This window comes from Notamacropus eugenii, chromosome 1, assembly GCF_028372415.1.
Source record: "Notamacropus eugenii isolate mMacEug1 chromosome 1, mMacEug1.pri_v2, whole genome shotgun sequence".
Classification (NCBI taxonomy): Eukaryota; Metazoa; Chordata; class Mammalia; order Diprotodontia; family Macropodidae; genus Notamacropus; species Notamacropus eugenii.
Window position 1 is genome coordinate 435,698,819 of NC_092872.1, and position 14,147 is coordinate 435,712,965.

Sequence of the window (14,147 nt, forward strand, 5' to 3'; positions counted from 1 at the left end):
TTAATCTCCCATAGTCCAGTCACTGGGTAGTCATGATTCCATTTTATTTACAATGCCTTCCACATATTAAGCACAAGTAAATCTTACTGACTTGACTGGTGTTTAGCACCTTTCCTGTGGATAGCTCAGTGTATCAACAGAATTAACTATAGCATGAGCTGGGATATTTGCCTGCCTCTTGGGAGCTTAGGAACTGCCATTAGCTACCAGACCACCATAAAGTAAATTTTTCTTTCCCTTTTTCTTTTCTTTTACAGATATTATAGAGTGATTGATTTGCTATTTTTTTAAAGAACCCCTCATCTCAGTGACCCATGAAGAGCAAAATTAATTCACTGAGTTATGATAACAAACTTGCACCCACAAAAGCATATTTAAGGCAACCCCAGCTTTGAAATGTTTGTTTTCCTTAGGCTTTGTGATAGATGGTATGACAAAAGCAGCTGGATTAAATTCAAAAAGCAGGACAGGATCAAGTTCTCAGTGCTGAGCTACTCTAGACAGATCTGAAGTCTAATGGACTCAGCAAAACCCTGTTTGCAAGACCGAGGAATCCATTTCTTGGTACCTTGGACAACTCATTTTCTCTTTTGGGATTGAATCTACTGCAAATATCATCATCTGATATTTGACATTTATGAAGTATTTGCCATGTGTACTGGATTTCATCATGTATTAAGAATCATGGAGAGATAAATATGACATAGTCCTTACCTTCAAACAATTTACAATCTAGTAATAGTAATAAAAATATATATATAGATAATAAATTTGATATGTAAATAAGAATACTACAAAGTACTATGAGATCAGATAAGGGAGAATGATCTGGGAAGAAACAAGTATACTTGGAATGGGCAAAAAACTAGAGCTAATTGAGTGCTATAAAAGATAAATAATAAAGGTAAATTTTTTCCTATTTATATTTCATAGTATAACAGTCACATAGATAAAGAACTGGAAGGGAATTTAAGGCTTATTGAGTTTAAGCTGCTCATTTTACACATGAGGGAACTGGGGTGCAAGGTCATATAGCTGGTAAATATCTCAGACAGAGTTTGATATCAGGTCTTCCTGACTCCAAGTCAAGTGTGCTCTCTACTGTACCACCTTACTATCTCATTTTTAACCTGCACATGCAATTAGATCTCATTTTAAATTTGCTTAAACTCGAGCCATAGTTTGGCGCAGGAAAAATTGACATGTAATAGAACTTTGGGGCAGACCACTACATGATATTCTCAGTGTCCAAGGTTTACAGATACACATAAACTAAAAAAGAATTAGGTTTTAAGTTCTTATGTATAGCTCTCTAGACTGTAATCTCTTTGAGGGAAACATGAAACCCATTTTTCATCTCTGTCACCTTAGCAGAGTACCTTGTAGATAGTAGTCATTTGATAAATGCTAATTTTATTGAGTTGCTACGTTAGTTTAGTTCTAAGGCCCTTTCACTTCCCAGTTCTCTTGCCAGTAGTGGCCTCAGGGGAATGCACATGGGAGGACCTGATTATCTTCTTTAATATCAGCTTTAAAAATTTAGCATGTCCATTCATTCACTCACTCATTCATTCATTTATCCATTCATTCATTCAACAAATATTTCCTGAGTTTCCTTAGGGGAAATGAAGATGAAATACACATAGTATGTCTGACTATAATGCAATAAAAGTCCTATTCAATAAAAGGCCTTGGAAGCATAGATTAAAAATTAATTGGAAACCTAATCCTTAAGAATAAGTGGCTCAAAGAACAAATCATAGAAACAATCAATAATTTCATTAAAGATAATAAGAATAATGAAACAACATGCCAAACTTTATGGGATGCAGCCAATGCAGTACTTAGGGAAAAATTTATGTTTCTAATTGCTTATATCAATTAAAAAAGAGAGAGAGAACTATCCAATCAACAAATTGAGGGTGCAACTAAAAAAATGCAAAAATTTCCAACCCAACAACTTAAAACCCCTGAACTCAGCAGTAAAATAGAAATCCTGAAAAATCAAAGGAGTGATTAACAAAATTCAATATAAACCAACAATAACAAATTATTGAACTGATAAATAAAACCAGGTTCTGTTATTTTTTTGGGGGGAAATAGGTAAACCACTGACTAATATGATTTTTAAAAGGAAAAAAAAAACAAATTACCAGTATAAAAATGGAGGAATAAAAGATGAATTCCAACCAATGAAGAGGAAATAAAAGTAATCATTAGTAGTAATTTTGCCTAATTATATTCCAATAAAAATTATAATCTAAATGAAGTGGATGATAGTTATAAAAATATAAATTGCCTACATTAAAATAACAGAAAACAGAATGTTTAACTGATACTATCTTAGAAAAAAAGAAATCAAACAAGCTATAAAAGAACTCCTTCAGGGGAGAAAAAAATAGAACCAGATGAATTTACAAGTGAATTCTATGAAAAATTAAAAGAACAATTTTAATGCTACATAAAATGTTTAGAAAACTAGGTAAAGAAGGAATCCTGCAAAATTCCTTCAACATGACAAATATGGTCTTGTTACCTAAACCAAGTGAGTCAAAACAGAGAAGGAAAACTTTAGCCCAACTTCCTTAATGCATATTGATACAAAATATTTAAATAAAACAGTAGTAAGATTATAGCGATGTATCACAAAAAGCATACTCTATGACCAAGAAGAATTTGTATCAGGAATAGAGATAATCCAGCATTAGGAAAATTGTAGGCATAATTGACCACATATCAATAATAAAAAAAGCAAAAATCACATGATTATTTATTTAAATAGATGCAGATTTTTTATTTTTTTTAACAAAATACCACACTCATTACCGATTTAAAAGACAAACAGGAATAAATGAAATTTTTTAAAAAATGATTAAAGTTAGAAGTCTTTCCAATAAGATCAGGAATGAAACAAGGATGTCCATTATCACTATTTTCAGTATTTTACTAGAAATGCTAAGTATAGCAATAAGACAAGAAAAAGAAATGGAAAGAATAAGCATAGTTAATGAGGAAGCAAAACCATTGCTTTTTACAGATGATATGATAACTTACCTAGAGAGTGCTAGAGTTTCAACCAAAAAGCTAAGTGAAACAGCTAACATCTTTAGTAAAGTTATCAGATAGAAAATAAACCCACACAAAGTATCAGCATTTCTATATATCACCAACAAAATTACGTACAATTTCCATTTAAAATCACCAGACAGTGTACAATAATTTTAAGTCTACCTGTCAACACACACACACACACACACACACACACACACACACACAGACACCAGAATTATATAAACACAATTAAAAATAAAAACTTCACACAAATCAAAACAAATTTAAATGACTGGAGAAACTGAATAACCAAGCCAATGTAATAAAAATGACAATATTATGTAGATTAATTTACTTATTCAGTGCCTAACTGATTGATTACTCAGGTAATCAAACTAACAAAAATGTATTTTACGGAACTAGAAAAAACAATGATAATAAAATTAATTGGAGACACAAGGTCAAGACTATTACAGATATTACTGAAAAAAGTTAGGAACCTTAGCAGTACTTAGCAATATCTCAAACTATACTACAAAGCTGTAATCATCAAAATAATTTGGTGCTATATAAAAAGAAGAGAAATTGATCAGAAGAATGTATTAGATATATCATATATGCATCATATAGAAACAAATGAATATGATAACTTAGTATTTGATTAACTCAGAGATTCAGCTGTTGGAGTAGGAACTCATTATTTGCCATAACTGGAAAGCAGTCTGGCAGAAAAAAGGTACAGACTAGCATCACACACCACATGCCATGATAAGGTCAAAATGGGTATATGATGCAGACCTAAATGATAATATCATAAGTAAATTAGTGGAGCAGGGAACCTATCAAATCTATGTATAGGGGAAGAGTTCGTGACCAAACAAGAGATAGCATTTTCACAGGAAGCAAAAAGAAAATTTTGCACAAACAAAACCAATGCAACTAAATTAGAAGAAAAGTAGGGAACTGGGAAAACATCTTTATAGCAAGTTTCTCTGATAAATGTTTAATTTCTAAAATAATGTAGGCAACTGTTTCAAATTTATAAGAATAAGAGACATTTCCCAATCGATAAAAGATGAAAAAGTATTAATGGGCAGATTTCAGAAGAAGAAATCCAAGCTATCAATAGCCGTATGAAAAAATGATCCAAATCAAGATACAATAAAACAAAATCCAAAAGAATAAAAAAAAAATAGGAAAATGTGAAATTTTTCATTGGAAAAACAACTGTGATAAGAAGAGATAACATAAGAATTACTGAATTAACTGAAAGCCATAGTCAAAAAAAAAAAAAAAGCTAGGCAACATCTTTCAAAAAATCATTGAAGAAAACTGCCCTGACATATTAGAACCAGAGGGCAAAATAGAAATTGGAAGAATTCATCAATCATTGCCTAAAGACATCCCAAAATGAAAACTCCCAGGAACATCATAGACAAATTCCAGAGCTCAAAGATCAAGGAAAAAGTATTATTGTGGGCAATCAAAAAGAAACAATCCAAATATCATGGAGCCATAGTTAGAATTACATAGGATTTGGCAGTTTCCATGTTGAAGAACCAGAGGGCTTGGAACATGATATACCAGAAGGCAAGGATATTAAGACTACAACCAAGAATCACCTTCCTAGAAGGTGGTTTGGTCATACCAGATTTAAAACTGTATTCTAAAGCAGTAATTATCAAAACAATCTGATACTGGTTAAGAAATAGAGTGATGAATCAATGGAATAGGTTAGGTACAAATTACATTATAGTAATGACCATAGCAATGTACTATATGAGAAACTCAAAGATCCAAAGTTTTGGAACAAAAACTCTTTATTTGATGAAAACTGGAAAACAGTATGGCAGAAACTAGATAAAGAACAGTCTATCACACTGTATTCCAATCTAAGGTCCAAATGGTTATATGATTTACACATAAAGGATGATACCATAAGCAGATTAAGAGAGCATGGAATAGTTTATCTGTCAGATTTGTGAAAAAGAGAAGAATTTAGGACCCAAGAAGATATGGAGAGCATTACAAAATACAAAATAGGTCATTTTGATTACATAAAATTTAAAAAGTTTTTGTACAACAAGACCAATGCAACTAAAATTATAAGAAAAGCAGAAAACTGGAGGGGCAGGGAATTTGCAATGCATTTTTATGATAAATGTCTCATTTCTCAAATATATGAAGAACTGAGTCAAATTTGTAAAAATACAAGTCATTCCCAGATTGATGAATGGTCAAAAGATATAAACAGACAGTTTTCAGATGAAGAAATTAAAACTATCTATAGTTATATAAAAATGCTCTAAATCACTGTTGATTAGAGAAATACAAATTAAAACAACTCCACGGTACCATCTCATACTTGTCAGAGTGGCTAATGTGACCAAAAAAAGGAAATTATTGAATGTATGAGGGGATGTGAAAAAACTGGCACACTAACACACTGTTGGTGGAGTTGTGAACTGATCCAGCCATTCTGGAGAGCAATTTGAAACTATGCCCAAAGGGGTGTAAAACTGTGCACGCTCTTTAATCTAGCAATGTCACTGCTAGGTTTATACCCAAAGACATCCACAAAAAGGGAAAAGGACCTATTTGCACAAGAATATTTATAGCAGTTCTCTTTATGGTAGCTAAGAATTGGAAATCAAATGGATGTCCATCAATTGGGGAATGGCTAAACAAGTTGTGGTATATAATTGTAATGGAATATTATTGTGCTATAAGAATGATGAGCAGGATGATTTCAGAAAAACCTGGAAAGCCTTACATGAACTGATTTAGAGTCAAGTGAGCAGAACCAGGAGAAAGTTATATACAGTAACAGCAATATTGTTAGATGAAGAACTCTGAATAACTTAGCTATTCTCAGCAATACAATGATCTAAGACAATCCCAAAGGACTAATGATGAAGCATATTAACTGCCTCCAGAGAAACAATGAATATCCATTGAATATATACTGAAGAATGTTATTTTCTTTTTTCTTTAATTCAAGGCTTCTTGTACAAACTGACATATAGAAACGTTTTACATAACTGCATACATACAACCTATATCTGATTGCTTACCATCTCAAGAAGGGGGAGAGGAGAGAAGGGAGTGAGGAACAGATAGACTTTGAAACTTAAAACTTTTAACAAAAATGTTAAAAAAATTAAAAAAAGAAATGTTGAAAGAAATGATTTCAGAAAAATCTGAGAAATCTTGTATGAACTGATACAAAGTGAAGTGAACAGAAGCAGATAAATAATCTTCATAGTAACAGCAATATTGTAAAGTTAATCAACTGTGAAAGACTTAGTAAGTCTGATTGATGTAATGACCCATGATAATTCCAGAGGACTCAAGATGCTATCCATCTCCGGAGACAGAACTGATGAACTCAGTGAACATTGAGAATCTTTTTTCTTCTTTGTTCTTTTTCTTTCTTTCTTTCTTTTTGACATAGCTAATATGGAAATTTGTTTTGTCTCTTCATTGAGTGGGAAACGAGGGAGGGAATTTGAAACTGAAAGAAAAAAAGAAAAAGTCTCTGTGATTTGAAAAGAAAGAAATATTCATTTTACTTAACCTAAAGTTGCTTACAATCTGTGAAAGGAATTAAATAAATTCAATTAAAGACATTTTGAATCTCTTACGAGAGATACAATTTACAATGGGACTTGGAAGGAAAGCTATCCCCCAGCTTCTATAAATGGCCATTCCTGTTTGTGTTCTAAAGCCTTTTGCATAATTTCCTATATCTTACCTATCCTATATCTTCTATATAAGGAGGATCCTGAAACTTATTATTTATGGTGCCACATTGGTCTTTGTAATTTTTTTCTCAAAATTATAAGTTTCAGAAAATACTTTTTTTCTGACATCTCCCTACTTCCCCAACCCATCCCAGTATGTCAGGATTTGGTGAGTAAGCCAATGCTTACCTGATTCATGTCATTCAGACCTGAATTCTCATTTACTTATTATTTATAACCAGCAGACTCCTAGTCTAGCTTCTGTATGATAAAGAACAACATCAAAGCTGACTTAATCCTGCCTTCAGTTTTTGTGTGCCCAGGAGAATTAAGGAAAGGAAGAAAAGATACCACTGGCCTGGGAGTTAGTAGCAGGGGTTCTAAGCCCAACTCTGGCCTTAACTAGTTATATGAACCTGAAGTTCTGAGACTCATTTTGCCAATTGCTAAATGGGATTAGACTACATGATTCCTCTAAGTTCCCTTTTAGTTCCAATATTCTATATTCTAACATTCCATATTCTTTTTGGGTTATTTTCTGTGATTCCTTCCACCTCTAGGATTTAATAATTCTAAGTCATTATTAACCAGAGGAAAGGGCAGTTTGAAGGGAGAATCTGCCAGCAAGAATTCAGAAAATATATTCCAAATTTTGATGTAAATGATTTTAAGTTAATTGATTTTAGGTTTCTAATTATTGTGTTATACATTGGCACTGAGCCCTTCAATTAGCACAGATAACCCAAATGTGATCCATTTGCATTCTACAGGAATGAGAGGGTTAATGAGGCCATCTATTAAAAAGTTGCCCTCCCATTGAGAAGGTATTGGATACATGTAAGACATTATCATCTTTGGGATTTCTCTTTGTCTCACTTTCTGGACTCTAGATCATATTCTTGTCACCGTTATAGGTCGCAGTACCTATCTTCTTACCACTACTTTGCCTGTGTGCTGCCTCATGCCAAATTCATAGAATTATAATCAAGACAGAATGAGCGGGGTGGGGGGGGGCCAGCATTTTTATCCATTTGGAAGTCTGTTCATTCTATACTCTTATTCTTTTATCATCCTGATGATTCAGTTCCCAAAGTTATATGAAAATTTGTGTTCATCTTAGGACTGGAGATGGGGGCTGTAAAGATTCTTTTAGTGGGTTTTACAGTACTCTTAGTATCTTAGTTGCTGTCTCACATAGAAACCAGGATTACCATAGGTCTGTTATCTTTTTTCTGTATTTTAGAATCACAATCACATCAATTTTGTTAATTCTTCTGGAAAGAGTTTGTCAAACTCTCTCTCCCTCCTTGAAATGACTCCAGTCACCATCCCTGTGAGTGACTTTCCAAATCAAAGTAATCCTTCTTAGCCATTAGGCCTCTAATGTATATATATATATATATATATATATATATATATATATATATATATATATATATATATATATATATATATATATATATATATATATACATATAGCCTTCCTCTGTTTGAATGTAAGCACCTTGAGGAGAGGACCTATCTTTTTTTTTTTTCATTTATGTCCCTTAAGGGAGCACTTGGAACATAATGAGCACTTAATAAATTTTTTTTTATTCATTCATCCCATGGAAAAAGTATAAGGAAAATAGGATTTGAATAATTCTGTGTTGTCTTTATCATCTGCTTGCTTTATCATCTGTCTCTAGCAGCAGACCTATCCCTTTCTTGTTATTCTTCTTGATCTGAATAGAGGAAAAAGCTCCTTTTATTATTTCCTTAGGGTTTTTAGAAGATTTAGTTCATTTCAAGCTTTAAGCTTTTAAAGATAGTCCCAGAACCCTCTTCTTTTTCTTACATTTACTCTTTTCTCTCTTTCAGTGTTCTTAGTATCCTGTAGTGGAAAAAGCTCTGAATTTGTTGTCAGAAGACATAGGTTTGAATCCTCCTTGAATCTCCTACCTGTATGACATACTTTGGCCTTTTATTTCTCTACCTGTAGAGCGAGGGGTATGGACTGGATGACTATAAGATCAGTTTGAGCTTTAGATTCTATTAGCTTCTATACATTTCTCTTATAACTTCAAATATTTCCTTGGAACCCTTTATTTCATCCAATCTTTCTTCTTATATCCTCTTCTTTCTTTTGATTCTCACTCCCCCTGAAAACAAAACAAAACAAAAAACCAAAAAAATTTACATACCTCAAATCTAGCTCCTTGAGACTGGAGACTATTTCTTTCATTTTTCCCCCCAATAATAATAATAAGTTAATGTCATTGTGTCCTGCTTCATATGTAGGAATACACAAGACCTAGAACTGGAAGAAACATTTTAGGTCATCGAATTCTAAATCAGCCTTCTCATTCTAAAGATGAGGAATGCTAGGCTTACAGTCAGGACCATCTGAGTTTTAATCATGCATAAGACTTATATTAACTGTGCGGTCCCGTGCAAGTCACCTAATCTCTTTGGACCTCCTTTCCCTCATCTAGAAAATGAGGAAGGTAGACCCTGTGACCTCCAAAGTCCTTAAGAGGAAGCTGGTGGTGCAGTGCATAAAACTCTAGGTTAGAGTCAGAAAGGCATGAGTTCAAATCCAGCCTCATATTCTTACTTGCTGTTGATCCTGAACAATTTACTTAACCTGTCTGCTTCAGTTTCCTCAGTTGGAAAGGGTTGCTGTGTGGATCAAATGAGATGTTTGTAGAGTGTTCTTAATATATATTTGTCATATAGCAGATGCTATATAAATGCCTATCCCCTGTTCTTTTCCCCTTATATCTTTAGTTCGTCTAAAACTAAGATAAAGAGAAGTTAAGCTACTTTCCCAAAGTTACACAGTAAACATCCAAACTGGAACTTGAACTCACATCTTTGGGATCTAACTTCAACATCCCTTCTATAGGCTACTTTGTTTTTGAATGGCTTTCCATGTCCCCTGTTTCATGTGAACATCTTCCCCTGAGTGTTACTCTACCCCAGCATACACATAGAGGATAATACTATGCACAAAGTAGGCTGTCAATAGATTTTTTTGTTAATGGTGCAATCTATTTGCCCTGTAACTCTTATTTCAGTTGTAGGGATAAAGTTTTTCTCAACAATCATATGCAGAACCAAATACTTGGCTCTCAGAGTGAATGTGTGATGCCAAGCCAAGGAAAAAGGAATGAGAGAGAGCAGATCTCTCCATCAGTTGCTGCTAATCAGGTTGTTTGAAGGGGGTAGAGGGAAGAGTTCTTAGACTATAGAATTAGCAAGGGATTTTGCAGATGATCTAATTCAGTCTCCTCATTTTACAAATGAGGAAACTGAGACCTACAGGCAGTAAGTGACTTGTTGAAGGTCGTAAGAATTGTAGCAGAGTTGAGATAAAAAACCCATGTCTTACGATGCCAAGCCCACCTCTCTTCCCACCATATTGTACCAATGATTATTATGAGGATTATTTGATGTCTCCAAAATGGCTCCACCTCAGGAGGAGAATCTGAGGCTTCTTAGAAGAGCTGTTTACTAAAGAGAAGTCCAAAGAATTTTCAGAGTCCAGAGAGCCTTGCTTTTCTACCATTGTCTCAGTGGTTCTTTTTTGGTCCTCGGCAGTTAGGTGATACAGTGGATAGAGAATGTTAGGCCTGAAGTCAGGGAAACCTGAGATCAAATCTAGCCTCAGACACTTGTGAGATGTTTCACCCTGGGCAAGTCACTTACTCTGTTTGCCTCAATTTCCTCATCTGTGGGGATAATAATAACACCTACCTCGCAATGTTGTGAGGATCAAATGAAATAATTGTAAAACTGTTGTCACAGCACCTGACACATAGTGACATAGAAGAGTAAGTTATTATTATTAGCTATTATATAATTTACTGTCCTTTTATGACGCTCACTAAGGACCACTGTGCACTATTTGGCTTCTTCCAGGTATATTTTTGTATTTTACAGAATGTTGGAGGACTGATCATCACTATTGACTTAGACAATCCGGACCAGCTGTTCAATCCCTTAACTCCCACCCAGAGTGGAGGGCAAGGTTGCCACTACCAAACCCCCTGCACCTGCCTCAATTTTCTGTTTGTTTGATAGGGAAGGCAAGTTAGCACTATGACAACAGCAGCAGGTTTATTTTAAGACCTGTTTTTAGACTGCTCTGTCTCCTGCCCCCCACAGGGTCCCAGCTGCAGTAGCCCTGACCAGGAACCTCTGGGAAGTGTTATTTGTTCCAACTGAAGCCAAAACAACCTCCTCACACCATTCCTGGAGTTAAGAGATTTAGATGCAGGTGGGAGGGCTAGGATTAATCTTTATCATCCAGGGTTTGTTTCTGGGCCTTAGAAGGCATCCACAACTCTGGCTAGGGACAAACGCATTCTAGATTTGATTTAGGCTCTGTCATTAACTAGCCAAGGAGACATTCGGATTATTCCCTTGATCATAGGATGTAAAGCTGGAATGGATTTTAGACATTAGTTATGCCATCTCTCTGCCTTAGACTCACAATCTTGTTAGTTATTGTTTGTTACCATCGGTGATATTTGGAGGATCATGAAGAATGTGGAAGGTGACACAAAATTTGGAAAGTTCAAAAGTTGAAATTATTCAGAAAATGAGAAGGAAAAATAGAAGGAGAGAGACTAAGAGACAGAGACACAGAGAGAAACAGAGACAGAGAAAAAGAGAGAGACAGGGAAAGAGAGACAGAGATAGAGACAGATGGAGAAAATGGTGGAGGAGAGACAGTAAGAGGGAAGAACTAGAAGAAACAGACAGAAAGAGATAGAGACAGATGGAGAAAATGGTGGAGGAGAGACAGTAAGAGGGAAGAACTAGAAGAAACAGACAGAAAGAGATAGAGACAGAGAGGCGGCAACAGAGAGGCAATGAGGGAGATAGAAAGACAAAGAGAGAGAGCAAAAAAGGGTGAGAGAGGGAGGATAGAGAAAAACACAGGTGGAGAAAGTGGAGGAAGACAGTAAGAGAGTCAGAAAGAGCAGAGACAAAGACAGATATGGAGAGACAGAGGGGGAGACAGAGAGGCAGTGAGAGAGAGTCGTGAGAGAGAGGCAGAGAAAGATGCAGAGAGAGACAGAAAGAGAGAGATGGAGAGAAAAGGGGGAAAGAGAGGAGAGACAGACAGAAAGAGAGGGAGAGATGGAAAGACAGAAACAGGCAGAGACAAAGACAGAGAAATGGAAAGATAGAGAGAGGGGGAGACAGAGAACAGTGAGAAATGCAGAGAAAAAGAAAGAAGGGAGATGGGGAAACTAGAGGCCAATGAGTTGTATTCTGATTCCAAGCAAAATTTTAGTATGTATTACTTAAGGGATCTTTAGTGAAATATTTAAAGGGAAGCAATTCTCTCAAGAACAGGCCATGTCAGATTAACATTTCCTTTTCTGACAGATTTTCAGAATGAAGGCATTCTATAGATAGATTACTTAGATTTTAGTGAAACACTTGATAGAAAAGATGTGAGATGTAGGCTTAGATAATAGTATGATCAGGTTGATTGTGCACTCATTGAATGACTGGACAAAGAGTCATCATTTATGGTTCTACTTCATTTTGGATGAGTGTCTTTCCTGGAGGGCCTCAGGAATCCTGTCTCAGGCCTGTGCTCTTTAACATTTTCACCAATGATTTGGATATAGGTACAGAGAGCATGCTTTCCAAATTTGCAGATGATGCTAAGCCAGAGTAGCTTGCAAACTGGATGACAAACTCTGGATCTCAAGAATCTTGACAGTCTAAAACATTGAGCCAATTCAAAGAAGAGGAAATTTAATAGGGGTAGGGATAAAGTCTGACACAGGTTCAAAAAATCATTTTCACAAGTACAAAGCGGGCAGATGTGGCTAGGTAGCAGATCATCTAAAAAAGATTGGCAGTCCTAGTGGACCTTGAGCTCAAAATTAGTCAACAGTTTGCAATGTCAGTCAGTTGAGCTTATGTGATTTTAGAGAGGTGTTAATTCTCTGTTCTAGTCAGGTCACAGATGGAGCATTGTGTTTTCAGTTCTTGGAGCCATATTTTTGGAAGGGACATCAGTACAAGTAATCACAAGCCCGAAGAAGAGTGAGAAAGAAACCGAGGATATTTTTTTTCCTGTGTATGGAAAGATTTAATTGAGATTAGAAAGATTGTTAGCTGTCTTAAGTATTAAAAAGACTACCATACAGGAGGGATTAGACTTGTTCTTTATTCCAGGGGATGAAACTAGGAGCAATGGGTAGAAGTTGTAGTGAGACAGATTTAGGTTTGATATAAAGGAAAATTGCTTAATAATTTTAACAAAAGTTAGCATGGTCTGCCTTGGGAAGTTGTGTGCTCTCCTTCCATAGAGATCTTCAAGCAAAGCCTATTTATCTTTTTGCTGGGGATGCTGTAGTGAGGATTATGTTTTAGGTACGGGTTGTGTTAGATTGCCTTATACCTCTAAGGTTCTATGATTCCCTTCCTATGGTATATGACAAGATTAGCAAATGAATGCGTGCAGCAGGACAGTGCATTTTTTTGTTTGTGGGTTCTTTTATTTTTTTCTGTTCTAGTCAACTAATAGCCTGTAAAAATTAAAGTAGCTGCCAAATTTTTAGTAATAAAATATGTGCAAATTAAAACAACTCTGAAGTTCCATCTCATGCCTATTAGATTGGCAAAGTTCCTCCCAAAAGTAAATTAACAATTGTTGGAGGAGATGTTTGAAAATAGGCACACTAAGGCAATATTGGTGGAGCTAGGAATTGATCCAACCATTCTGGAAAGCAATTTGGAACTTGGTTAAAGTTACTAAAGCTGTACATAATCTTTGACTTCATGGTGTCTCTACTAGGCATCTACTTCAAATAGATTACAGATAAAGGGAAAGGACTCATATGTAAAAAATATTTATAGCAACATTTTTTATTATAGCAAAGAATTGGAAGCTAATTGGTATGTCACTGGGGGAATGGATGAACAAATTATGATACATAAATTTAATGGAATATTGTTATATATTAAGAATGAATGAGATTTCCCAGGCTCCTAGTTTTCACATGCTCTATGAGTATAGCTTGTACCTTAGGACCACCATGGCATCACAGAAACCTGAGATAGGAAGTCACTTTAGAAGTTTTCTAGTCCAAACCCCACCACAGCAAAGTTTCCTTCTATAAAATATGTCTTCTTCAACTCTGTTCTTCAATCCCAAATCCTCTTACACTTTAATTGTTTCTGCTTAATGTGCTTTGATTATACCACTAGGAATGAATTTGGACATCAGTTTGGAATTTGAACCTTTAATTCAGAGAAAGAAAAACATATGATGGGCTGTGTTCAAATCCCATCTCTGACGTGTATTACTTGTATGTCTTTGACCAAATCACTTAACATCCT

The 14,147-nt window shown here is 35.1% G+C and overlaps 1 protein-coding gene across 3 annotated transcripts in view; it reads left to right on the top strand.

Annotated features, from left to right (window-relative positions):
• The window catches only part of PAPPA (pappalysin 1), a 287,476-nt gene that overhangs the window by 75,950 nt on the left and 197,379 nt on the right, over window positions 1–14,147 (top strand). The gene's annotated exons all lie outside the window — the stretch shown is intronic.